The 13,184-nt window shown below is 33.7% G+C and overlaps 1 protein-coding gene across 3 annotated transcripts in view; it reads right to left on the bottom strand.

Annotated features, from left to right (window-relative positions):
- The window catches only part of OLFM4 (olfactomedin 4), a 737,268-nt gene that overhangs the window by 82,501 nt on the left and 641,583 nt on the right, over positions 1 to 13,184 (bottom strand). The gene's annotated exons all lie outside the window — the stretch shown is intronic.

The following is a 13,184-nucleotide window of genomic DNA, read 5'->3' on the forward strand; positions in this document are numbered from 1 at the left end:
AGTGTTTTACATTTACAAAATATGGCTGTGGTAACTGTGTTTAATGATTGAAAAAAAGTATTTAAAAATTCATTTAGAATATTCTGCCCTTTTTAATTGCCCGCTGAAAGACATAATGTTTGATGGTCACCAATGTACCATACAATCGACATTTAATTAAATACCTGTTAAGTTCTCAAAGCCAATGAAAAACAATCTTCCCTAAATAAAGAAAAAAAGCAAAAAGAAAAGGGAAAAAAAAATTAAGAACTGTAGCTTGTTTGAAGTATAAAGTGTGTCATATTTATCCATATTAATAATAATGGATGAAAAACAAAGACAACCTTGAGAACAAATGATGTCATTTGCCATAAAGTGAAGTAATACATAATCTCATGTGATTATATAAACTGCCTTATTGATACATTTATTAAAATGTTTTGACTTAAATTACTAAGGTCATGTATAGCATCAATATTTGCATTTTACATATAGTTTTGTAGATAGTTTTAAACTTTAAATCAGAAGAGGAGAACAGAAAAATTATTTGGAAAGAAACAAAAGTAAAGAAATGAAAGTTTGAAATGTTTACAATGTTATACATGGAAATGTATGTTTCTTGTTGTTGTTATTTTGAGATGGAGTTTCGCTCTTGTTGCCCAGGCTAAAGTGCAATGGCACAATCTCAATTCACCACAACCTTTAACTCCCAGGTTCCAGGGATTCTCTTGCCTCAGCCTCCCAAGCAACAGGGAATACAGGCATGTACCACCATGCTCAGTTAATTTTGTATTTTTAGTAAAGACGGGGTTTCTCTGTGTTGGTAAGGCTGGTCTTGAACTTCCGACTTCAAGTTATCTGCTTGCCTTGGCCTCCCAAAATGCTGTGATTACAGGTGTGAGCCACTGCTCCTGGCCAGAATGTTTTATTCCACTGCAAACAGGGGAAGTTAATTTGTAAAGAAATTTGAATTCTCCCTAAAATTTTACTTTCCCACTATCGTTCAAATAAATGGTCTGGCTTAACCATCCATTTACTATAAAATAAAAGTAGTATAGCCTATCTTGAAGTTACTATTTTTATTTATAACATAAATGCAATTGTTTCAAGAAAGACAATTGTGAAAAGTAATTAGATTTAAAATGTAAAAAAATGTTTGAAAACACAAAAATATATTTACCTTGTTATGCAGTAGATGTAACCATATAGACAGTATCAATTCCAGAAGTTTGCGATATGTACTCCTCCTTTCAGTCTACATTTAAACAGAGGTTTCCCCAAATTTCCAGTTTCTCCTTCCATCTCTCCTTCCTGTCCATTCTTCTAAAAAGCCCAAGTAAAATCTGTACTCCTGTCGTCGTCTCCTCTTTCCCATTTTTTCTTTTGAACACATTACCCTGTATGCCCTGTATATACCTCGAACTCAATGCAGTCAAAACTGAAATTAGCATATTTCTCTTTAAAACTCTTCCTTCTGTGTTTTTCTCCCATTTCACACCAGAATGATATATTATCATGTATCCTCCTCCTTCATTCTCATATCCAATTAGCACCCAGATCCTCTTGTTGGCACTATCTTATCCCATGATACTATCTACTTTTCTCTAATTTCCACAACATCTTCTTAACGGATACTCCAGGTCTCTGCCCTAACTTTATTCGGACCCATGCCCACATTGCTACCAATATGTTTTCTAACTCTTTTACTAAATATTTCAGTAGCTCAGCAGTTGTAAATTAAGGGGAATTTCCTTGGCATGAGATACAAGGCCCTCATGAAGTGGGTCTTGCCTACCACTGTATCATCAGGTCTTTCCACTTTCTCTTGCTCATAGGTACAAGTTGTGCTAACCTATCAGAAGTTTCCTGAATATGCCACAACCACTCAGGTCTTTCCCTTTTTCACATACTGTTTTCTGTCTGTAAGGCTCTTCTCTTTTCTCCTTCCTGCTCATAGCTCTGTCTAATTCCTATTGATATTTAAATCATAGTGCAGATGTCATTTTTCCTGATTCCACTTCCACCCCAGTCTAGGGTAAGTGTCTCTCTCCTAGTGACATGTGCTTACCTCTATTAGAGTAATTTTCAAAATAGTATTGCAACTACTAATACTCTTGGTGTTTCTTCCAAACAAACTGTGAATTCTCATTATAGGCATGTTCCCCTAAATCAGATTCTGAGATAGCAATGTGCATACCGGAAATTTACTGAAGTGTTTTTGTGTTCTTGGGATCAACAATTGTGGACGGGTGAAAGAAATAGAATTGAAAGAGAGAGAGACACTGAACTATGAATTGATGCAGTTGCAACAAAAGCCTCAACAAATCTTATGAGGTGCTCTGGAGTTGGCATGGCATTTCAGAGTGGTCCCAAAGTAGAGCAAGAGAAATAAACCTCCACATTGAGCGATCATTAGATGTGGGCTTTGGTATGGTTTGAACATTTGTCTCTGTCCACGTCTCTTGCTGAAATGCAGTCTCCAATATTGGAGGTGGGGACTGATGGGAGTGTTTGGATCATGGGAGCAGAGCCCTCATTAATGGCTTGGGCTATCCCCTTGGTGATAAGTGAGTGCTCACTCTGAGTTCACACAAGATCTGGTTCTTTAAAAGTTTGTGGCACTTCCCCACCCTGCCCCCACCACCACTCTCTGTCTCTTGTTCCTGCTTTTGCCATGCAGTATGCCTGCTTCCCCTGCAGCCATGATTGTGGGCTTCCTGAGGCCTCCCTAAAAGCTGAGCAAATGCCAGCACCACGTAAAGACTGCAAAATTGTGTGCCAATTAAACCTCTTTTCTTTATAAATTAGCCAGACTCAAATGTTTCTTTATAGTAGTGCGAGAATGACCTAACACAGGCTTCCTCTGGAATGTGGCCAAGACCTTGGGTAGGTGGCTTACTTCAGATTTGGGAAAGTCCCACAGACAGACTCAGCAAAGAGCTGTCAGCCACTAATACTCTTGGCAAATGGAGAAATTAGTGCTTCAGTTTTGGAAGATAGTATATGGGTAGAACACCATGGAATCCACTACTGCTCCTTGAAGACAAAAACTTTTCCTTATACATTTTTATATGCTTTCGGCTATCAGAGACCCTGAATTATAGGAGATGTTTTAAAATAAATGTTTATTGAATAAATGCATAGTATTATTTTAGTCAAATTCATCTTTCTGAAAGCAATCTGTCCTGCAGGTACCTTATGTTCAATCTGAAAATAAGGACCAAAGAAAATACAAAGTGCAGAATAAATAGCTTTTAATCTAACTACAGTCCCTTGGCTTCTCAGAAGACTCATAATGATCCTCTGTCTTTAATCTCCCCAACAAAATGAAAAGTTAAAAACACAACAGTCAGGGCTGAAATACAGAAGAAAAGCCTTTGTATTAAAAATACATTCATACAGTTTTTCATCTGAGGAAAATGTAAGTCTGCAGCTTTCCTAGTATTTGTTGAATCCTAACATTCTGCTATTTACCTTTGGTAAAGCAAGAAAATAAGGTGGTCAAGTGTCGGTTCAAATAATGACATGAGAAGCTTGTGCTTGCTAATGCCGAGTTGGTGCGATTGAAATGGACTGCATATTAAATGTCATCACTAAACACTATAGAGCATGTTTTTATGCTTAAATTTCAACGGAGAGATATATAAAAACAGGACAAATGCCACAAACTAAATTTAATCTTACTAATATGAATCGGGAACACATAGTGAAAAAGACTAAGGTGTGATGAGGCTGGGAGTGGCTGCTGTGAAGAGAAGATCAGTATCAGTGGATTTTAAGTGAGTTCGGGTTTAAGAGATCAAAGTGTCAGTTGGACAGCAAAAAGTCAACTTGATTCTAATATTAGGTGGGGTAGAAAGAAAATAAGTAAGTCGGATACTAACGTTATTGGGGCTCAGGAAGTGGTTCTCGGGAAGGGAGCAAGACATGATAGGAAAGGTGATTCAAATGTCTATGAGGAACATTTGTAAATCAACTCTTGAAAAGCAGGCAGAAATGTAGAAGAGAAAATGGAAAAAAATGTTCCATATTTACACTCACAAAGTGAGAGAAACTTGGAGTCTGTGAGACCTATAACATACAATGCTACAAGGAGGGCACTTGGAATAGTTAGAGAAGATCCAAAATACTAAAGATGGTAAGACCTTTAAATACAATCACATAGGAATATACTTTTTCTAAGATGATGATGTGAAAGTGTGAATTTGTTCCAATATTACTGGTATATTAGGTAATAATTTGAGCATAACACACATTTTTACTTTGCTTATCTGTGATTTCATATGAAGAAACACACATGAATCCAGAAAACTGCACCCGGTGGAACTAAGCCACATAGAATACACAAAATGCACACAAGCACACATTTGAAACTTCTAACTACCTTATTTCACCACATGTGTTATGAGCCAAACCCATATCTGATATTACATCTTTCCACTCAATTTTAGATTACCCTCCCTGCATTATTTATCATAACACACCACTGGTAACACACCACTGTGCGTTACTGTGCACCACTCCTGATGCCTAGTTCCATCATCCATCTCTAGGTCTTTTTCATGGTAAAGGGCCATATCTATGATAGTATTTATGTATTTCTAAGCCATTTGACATATGCAAACTGTATTACTGTGTTCATTAGCTTTCTTTTTTTTTAATGCACAACTAATGGCATTTTTGATTGCTAGGTTCATAACCCCACTGTTCTCATAAGACTGGTGTTTTCGTTCTGTGATTTTTTTCATAGCACAGTCATCTATAGGAGCACATGTCACCTTATAGCATAACTGACTGTATTTGTTTAAAAACTAAGATTCTCATTTCTTCCATAATTCTGATTCAATAGGTTTGGTGTGGGACCAGTGTAACTGGTTTTCTCTGCTTTTATTTTTTTCTACCAGTTTACAACTGTTCTTCCCATTTTGGATGAGTACTTTGTTATTTAAACTTAGGGGAAATTGAGACACAGGTAGTTAGTCAATTGACATCCCAACTTGTAATAGAAATTTGGAATGACTCCAGAAAAACACAAACTTGACTGGTAAGTTATTCCTAGAGTCAGCAGAAGCATTGACATCAGTAATATAGTGGTGGCAATGGCAGAAGTTTAGTAGCTATGATGCTAAAGGTGAAAACCAAACATGCTCACGACCATGGCTTGGCTCTGCTGCCCAGCATTCCTTAGTTCCTGCCCATTCTCTAACTTTTGCCTTCTGGCCTCTAGGCCAACTTTATGAGCTATACAATAGCCTGCCAGTAAACTTCTCTTCTAATTAGGAAAGCTATGCCTGCAAAAATGAACCTGATGCTAATTCATCCTCAGATCTTGATTATAACAAACACTGTGATGATTCCAACACAGCTGATAAGTGGATTCAGTTTGAAAATTATTGTTCTTAAGTGGATCATATAAATATTATTTAGAAGCAGTTCATTATACTGCTTACACTTGCCAGCCATTTAAAAATGTGGTTTTTTTCCTTTCACTGAGATCTGCATTACCAATCATTGGAGCTGTTTAAAAAATGTTAACCTTGCCACATGAATCCAGGGAGAGGTAATTTTTTTTGAGGTATTCATGCATTTTTGAGGTGGGAGGGCAGCAAGCAGACAGTATGTTCTTCCCTACATTCCTCACCCCCTAGTCACTTTCTCTAGAGCAGAAATACTAGTCTAACTACCCAGCCTTCTAAATCATCACAACGTATACTGACAGAAAAGGGACCTGATCCAGAGGCTGGGAAAGGTATCAGGGAGGATGACATAAGATGGGAATGACTGATAAGTACAAAAATCCATTTAGATATAATGAATAAGATCTAGTATATGGTAGTACAATAACTTCTTGTGTATTTTTAAATAACAAAGAGCAGAACTGGAATGTTTCTAACACAAATAAATGATAAATGCTTGAGGGGATGGATTCTCCAATTACCCTGATTTGAACATTGAGCACATTGTATTCCTGCATGAACACAGCGTCACATATACCCCATAAATATATGTAACTATTATGTACCCAAAAGGATTAATTTTTAAAAGAAAAAATAGAAAATTGTCCTGGTACCCATGAAAAACTAAAAAGAAATATTTTCGGTAAGCTTTTGTTCCACAAGAATACAAAAGATAGACTCATCAAAATTAGTCATATCCCTTGGGAAACATAAGTTTTGGTGGCACTGTTTTTATTTCAGAGTGAATGACAAAATTCCATACTCTTAGTAACCCATTTCATTTCTACTTCTCAAATATTTTCATTTTTAAAAATCTAGTTGCTTTGATAGGTAGAAAACCACAGTGAAACTGATTATGTTTCATCAGTCATTTTAGTTCAGGATACTAGTTTCATTACCTGTTTAAAAAATACAGTGCTTATCCTCTGTATCTTTAACAATTCAGCATAGTTAACTACTGAACAACTATTTTACTTTACATATTTAAGTGTATGAAAACACCATGTTACTTTATGATTCATATAGTGATTCAAAACAACTAAAAACTATGTAACTGGGCTTCAATTTCCTCACCTGTAAAATGAAAGTTGTTGTAATGCATAACTTTCTGGGCTCTTTCTTATTCTAACAGTCTATGGTTTATATAAACACAAATAGCAGTTTACTGCATATACTTCTATTTAAGATGATTAATAATTGTTAATGAGTTGTTCATTAAACATCTCTGAATTATTTTAAAAAATACAAATATTTTTTCATTTTCAAGTTTACTTATGTTGGAGTTCAAAATTTTTATTGTGCATCATGTGATTTCCAATCATTTTATTTTCTCTAAATATTCAAAGATAATTCCTTCTCACAGATCAAGTTACACAGCATGTTTAAAACAATGATCAGAAATCAAATCACTAAGGCATTATATCACGAAGGCAATATAAACCTTTTATAAGGTTTATTGAAAAGTTTATATTGATTGATAAACTGAATTTATCTATCAGTGGTTCTAAATTTGGTTACTAAGTATAACTGAAAGTTCACGTTAAATGAGAGTTGTCAGAACCTACATAGTACATGCCTTAGAAGAAATATTGCTACATTGAATATATTTTAAAAGAATGTACTCATTTATGACTATGAAAAATTAACCAAAACATAGATATAAAAGTAGGAAGTACATTTCAAAATAACATTCTGGAATAAAGGTAATTTAAACATTATCTGGAGGAATATACTAAAAGTGAATAACTATTTAAAATTGATTAAAGCCCTCAGACTGAGTGAAGTTCTATATTAACTTTTATACTTTTGTCTAGAACAGAAAAACCAAAGAAAATAATTTCTATACTATGGAATAGGTAACCTTAAAGGTTATGGTTTATTACACTCTAAGATATTAGCCTGTTTTGAATCTAAGAAATATTCCTAACTTCCTTTATTAAATTACACACACACATGCATATTTATACAACACACACATACATCAGCTTCTCAAATCTTCTTTGAACTGGTTTTGAGATCTTACAGATTCTATCCTTAATTAACAAGCTGAATGAAATTTTGGCACATTTATTTTATATTTGAGTCATCATAGTGCCTTTTTGAAGGACACACTTTAACAATTCATTCATTGCAATTTTTTTTAAGACCTAGCATGCTTCAGTCACTGTGCTGTGAGCTGTGTGAAACAAACAAGAGTCTATTCTAGCCTTAGAAAAACTCACAATCTAATCAAACAGCTAACTAGAGAGCAAAGAGATAAATGCTCTGGCAGACTGGTGATCAAATTGACAAGCTCCAAAGAAGCCTTACCCTTACTGAAGGGGAAAACATTTAAAAAGAAAGTTTTGAAAAGAAAGTGGCTTTTGGGTTGAGCTTAAAGGGTATATTAGACTTTTGGCTGATCATTACTATTGGCTGGAGGTAGTGGGTTAATTTCTAAGCTTAGCACATACTGCAAAAGTCATCAATAAACACATTTACCATTGAGAAAACCCTGAAATTTATCTATAAAGTGTAGTACACATTTTGTGTATATAATCCTGCATTGTACTAGGGATGTATAAATGTCTAATGTATAGAGTAATGAGGGCAAATAATCTCAGAAACAATTATACTCCGAGACCTAATCATCCAAATGTTTTGCTGCTAGAAAAATCTTAGTTATGGCTTGTTCTGGCTCATTTTTTTTTTTGTAGACCATTCTTTTAACTTTTTCTATAGACCAATTCTTTAACTCCATTCAGCATTGTTTCTCTATGAATAATTCTGAAAATAAAAGCCAACTCAAACAATTTCATGGCCAGCTGAACAACCTATTTCATTTCTTTATTAATTGTCAGAAAAAAAAACATTAAAACTATTCACACTTCTTTTCAGTGGTTTGTCCAACAGACATTTACAACTTTAGGCTTGATTGTATCCATTGTCTGGATCACACACTCATCTTGACAAACAAGAGAAAATCTTACAAACTTCAAAGAGTTTTTCATGCTATTCTTTGTAATTCATTTTGTGCCTGGGTGGTAAACTTGGGAAGAGAGGATGTTTCCTTTGCTCTGAGAATGTTTGGTTGGAAAGATCAAATTAAGTGTATTTACCTACCATGGATCTCTACTGTGACAGTGAAGCTACTAAAATGTATACAACCAAAGGAAATAAGGTAGTAATAGCAGGCAACTTTAACCAATAGTTTGAGTAACTAGCAAAATCTTAGATCTATTGAAATCATCTTTAAACATTTTTCTTGTTTTTAAATACAGTGCTGTGAATATGCACCTTCATATGTGACCAAATTTGGGTTAGTGTTTGGGTTAGTGATGAATAAAAAGATAATTTTTTATCATTCTGTATTAGGAGGATTATAGGTAGGGAAATAGACAGATGTCATTTAAAAATTTGGCTCACACATTTGCAGAGGCAAAGTGACAAGATCTACTACAAACCAAGAAAGCATAATGGTATATTTTCAGGCTGAGTCCAAAAGCTTTGAGAACTGGCGTAACTGATGATAGAAATTCCAGCTCAAAAGCCAACAGGCTGAAGTCCCAAGAACTGATTCTTCTGACAAGAAATAGTCAAAATGTCAGGGAGTAGACTTCAAAGTGTAGAGTGTTTTGCTTGCTTGTATTTTCTGTTTTGTTGTTGTTGTTGTTTCTTCTATTTGTGTGTGTGTGTGTGTGTGTGTGTAATTTAAGTAAACTGTCATCTATTTATAAGAGCTTTCATCTATACATTTTTTTTATAATCCTCATGGTAATCACATTACAAAAACCTATGCTCAACACAGTAAAACTAAAAAGCAGCAAATTAAAATGTACTGCCAGAAAAAAAAATCACTTAACCACAAATGAAGATGGTAAGAAGAAAAAACTTACGAAAGAACCAGAAACAACAAAATGGCAGCAAATCCTTACTTAGCAATAATAACACTGAATGCAAATGAACTCAATTCTCCAATCAAGAGGCATAGAGTGGCTGAATGAATAAAAAAACAAGATTCAACTATATGCTGCCTACAAGAAACCCACCCCCACCTATAAGGAAACATGTAGATTGACTGGAAGTAAAGGGATTAAGAAAACATTTCATGAAAGTGGAAACCAAAAAAGAATAGGAGTGGGTATACTTACAGCAGATAAAATAGACAAAGATTGTAAAAAGAGACAATGAAGGTCACTCTATAATGATAAAGGGGTGAATTCAGCTTTCTGAAAAGCCTTAAGCCACAGCTTTCTGCCTGGGATTTTGGTTTGTGCTGAATTGGTTAAGTGGCAGACAGATCTATCTTTCTGCTTATCCCTATAACTTGGCCTCCTTGAAGTCCTGGATGATATAAGTGTTCTCTGCCTGCTCTTGGAGCTGATTGTTTTTGTCTTTTATCCAGACTTCAAAGTTCTTAGCTGGACAGTTTCTCTGATACAAGTGATTCTTTTATAATCAGAATAAAGTGAGAATATCTCAATTTATTGGTAACTTTAGTGAGCTGTGTAATGACCCTGAAAAAGATGTCTTCCCAGAACCTCAGAATGTGGCCTTATTTGCAATAAGAATATCACTTATGCCTCCTTTAGTTTGTGATTCAACAGATTGTCTAAATAACTATTTGTAATAGCAATCTTTTTTTTTTTTGAGAAATAACATGACACCAAGCCCTTTGCACATATATTGTCTATTGTTATCTTTAACATAACCAACTTATTAATCCTACAAACAAGAAAACCATATTTGGGAATGATTACATAGATCCAGGATTTCTGGTAATAAATTCCTAACATAAAACCCATATACTTTCTGCTACTTTGTGTTGGGATTGCCCAAAATATTCATGGAATATGCTTGACTTGTCTTGTTTATCTCAAGTTAAATATTCTAGTTTACATACTATCACATAAATATATGATAAGATCTTATCCCAAATCACACTTTTTAGTAGTCTCTTAGGTCAAAAGTAAATATTACCCACAGTACAATTGATATAGCTAATGACTGCTCTTGTTAATGGGCAATGTAGTAAATATAAAAGTATTGGAAAGATTAAAAGATTGTATTTTTTCAAGTTTTTCCAAAAACATTCAGACCCAAGGCTCAATTTTGGATGCAATTTTTCTTCTTTTTCTCTAGAATAAACTTAAATCCAGGAGGAAGAAAAGATCACTTTTTCTTTGTCTTTTACTTTCTTTGGCACTGGACACATCTCATTTACAATGCATTTTCATCTTGTGTACTGCCAATATCCTTACTTCTAGAAAAGTATTTTTATTTTGTTTTGCCTTTAGCCCCTGCAACATGATTTCTAGTTCCTCTCTTTGCTGTTGATTATAGTCCAGTACACTGATCAGTTGTCAAATATTGATTCCTGACCTCTGTTTGGTTGATGGATAAAAGAGATGTACATTGACAAATCTTCAGAATATCCTGGTACTCTTATTACAAGAAAATTTTTAGTTCTTGCCTATTTCTTTAGTTAGAAAAGTATAATGTTCTGACTTTGAGGGAAAACATTTTAAGGCTTAGCCAAAAGGCATACAAGATTTCTCAAACATCAAAGAACACAAAAAGCAATGTGTTAATGAATCAAATACAATGAATCATAAAGTTTCCTTGAGTCTTATCTTAAATGCATGTGTATTTAAATCGGGCACAAGTAAAGTGACTCAAAGATTATATTTGTGATATAAAAATACACTACAAATAGCAACCACATTTAAATCATTTGAGTTCTGAAATACTTGTTTCCCAAATGTATTCTTTGCCTAAGATATTTTGCCATCTACTCAGAGCTAGAAAAATACAGCTATTCAAGTAAGAAGCATAACCTTTGAACTCGTCGCTTTAAATAATTTTTCAAAAATTATTAAACTGATTTGGAGAAATCAAATCAGTCATTTAATGCTATTATACAATTCCTAAAGAATTTTTAAGTTTTCCTCTGTACAACACCTATTCTAGATAATTTCGCTTTTAACAACTTTTGCAGCAATTGGATTATTTGTTCATTTGAACAACATTTTCTCTAATGAATTTGTAGAAAAGTTTTTTTTTTTTTTCAAACCCTTGCCTGCAATAGCCAAGCTCATTTTCCAGCTCTGCTGTCCACATCTATGTATTTTTATATCAATGCAATGGCTTCAGGTTTTCAGAGGAACAGAAATTGTCCATTTTCTCAGCTCTTATTCCCAAGCAGAATAGAGGTGCCATGAAAGGTCATTGGCAAGGCTGAAGAATAGAAACTCTTGTGCTCTTTGAATTTACCTTTTTAGTGTTCTATGCGCTTGTTCATTTGTGCCAATATTACAAAAAAGTCAATAAATTATCCTGCATTGGTTTACTATATGATAAATTTCTCAGTCTAAAAAAACCTTTATTAATTTCAGACTTTTACATCTTATTTTGCTTAAAAATATCTCAAAAACTTATTGTACTTCTATAGACTTTCTATTAGAATAGTGTTTCTTAATTTTGTTAAATTAGGAAATGAATGTAAGTCATGCAGTGCAATTTCTTTTTGTGTATTCTAATTCTTCACTTCTATCACATATCTACAAATAGACTTTGTTTTAGTTTTTTCACTTACCAACTGAACATTTAAAAAACTAAAGATGTTCAAAGGCTTAAACTGTGTAATTTCTACTTTGTTTTTATTCCTCGCATTTTCGTATTGTTCACCTTATGTTGTATGTTTGATTTGTTTCTAAAATTATCTAACAAAGCTATTTAACTTAGTCAAGTTTACAATCTTAAAGAAAATAAACATGCTAACAATTCAACTGTTTAATGTTTATAGCATAACTTGAAGCTCTTCTGAGAATTTCTCAGAGCTGATATAAAGAGAAAAAAGGTTTAAAAAATCACTAATGTGAAGCCTATAATTTTAAAGTAGAATATATATAATACTTGATGAACTGACTTTTACTGCTATTCAAACTCTGGTGTATGTCAAGATAATTCACTTATTCTTGACATTAGCCAGAACTTGAATTGACATTTGTATAAATATGCTTACTGTGGTAATTTTGAGATTATCTCTAAATGTCTACTATGTATTTAATTTTGTAAAGTACCAGCAAAGAGTTTATTAATTAACCAGACTTTTAAAGTATTACTTACACCCTTTTATTTCTGATAATTGCTGATCATTAGAGGTGCTTGAATTAGTTGCAAAATTAGTAATTTTCTATGTATACTTCCCATATTTAACATTAAATGAATAAGCTTGAATTTAGCTGAATTTCGGGTTTCAGCAGATATAAATTTTTGGTCCAGATAATGTAAAACAAATGAAGGAAAAAGATATAGACTTTTGTAAAAGCAACCATGAAATACATTTAAGTTACATAAGAGCTTGTACAGTGATGAGAACTATATAATCTCAGCTTGTGTAGTGATGAGAACTATATAATCTCAAAGGTGGAAGGGAAATTAATGACCATTAAATTCAAGTCCTTCATTTAACCAGTAAGGAAAATTATGCCCTAACAAATTTTAACAACTACCTCTGATCACACACTTGATAATGTGTAAACTAGACTAAATCTCAGGTCTGAAGCTTCTGGCTGCTGCTGTTATGGTTTTATTTCTACTAGGTGTTCCAGCACTTATAGCCAGATGATGAGAAATTTACCTTAACAGAGAATATGTTAATCTACCTATCCTTATATTATAATTTCTTTTCTTAATGACCTTCAGCTACTTTCAGAATAACAACAAAGGAAAGATCCTCAAATACGAGAGCCTAAAATGCTTATCATA

This window comes from Saimiri boliviensis, chromosome 16 (assembly GCF_048565385.1).
Source record: "Saimiri boliviensis isolate mSaiBol1 chromosome 16, mSaiBol1.pri, whole genome shotgun sequence".
Lineage (NCBI taxonomy): Eukaryota > Metazoa > Chordata > Mammalia > Primates > Cebidae > Saimiri > Saimiri boliviensis.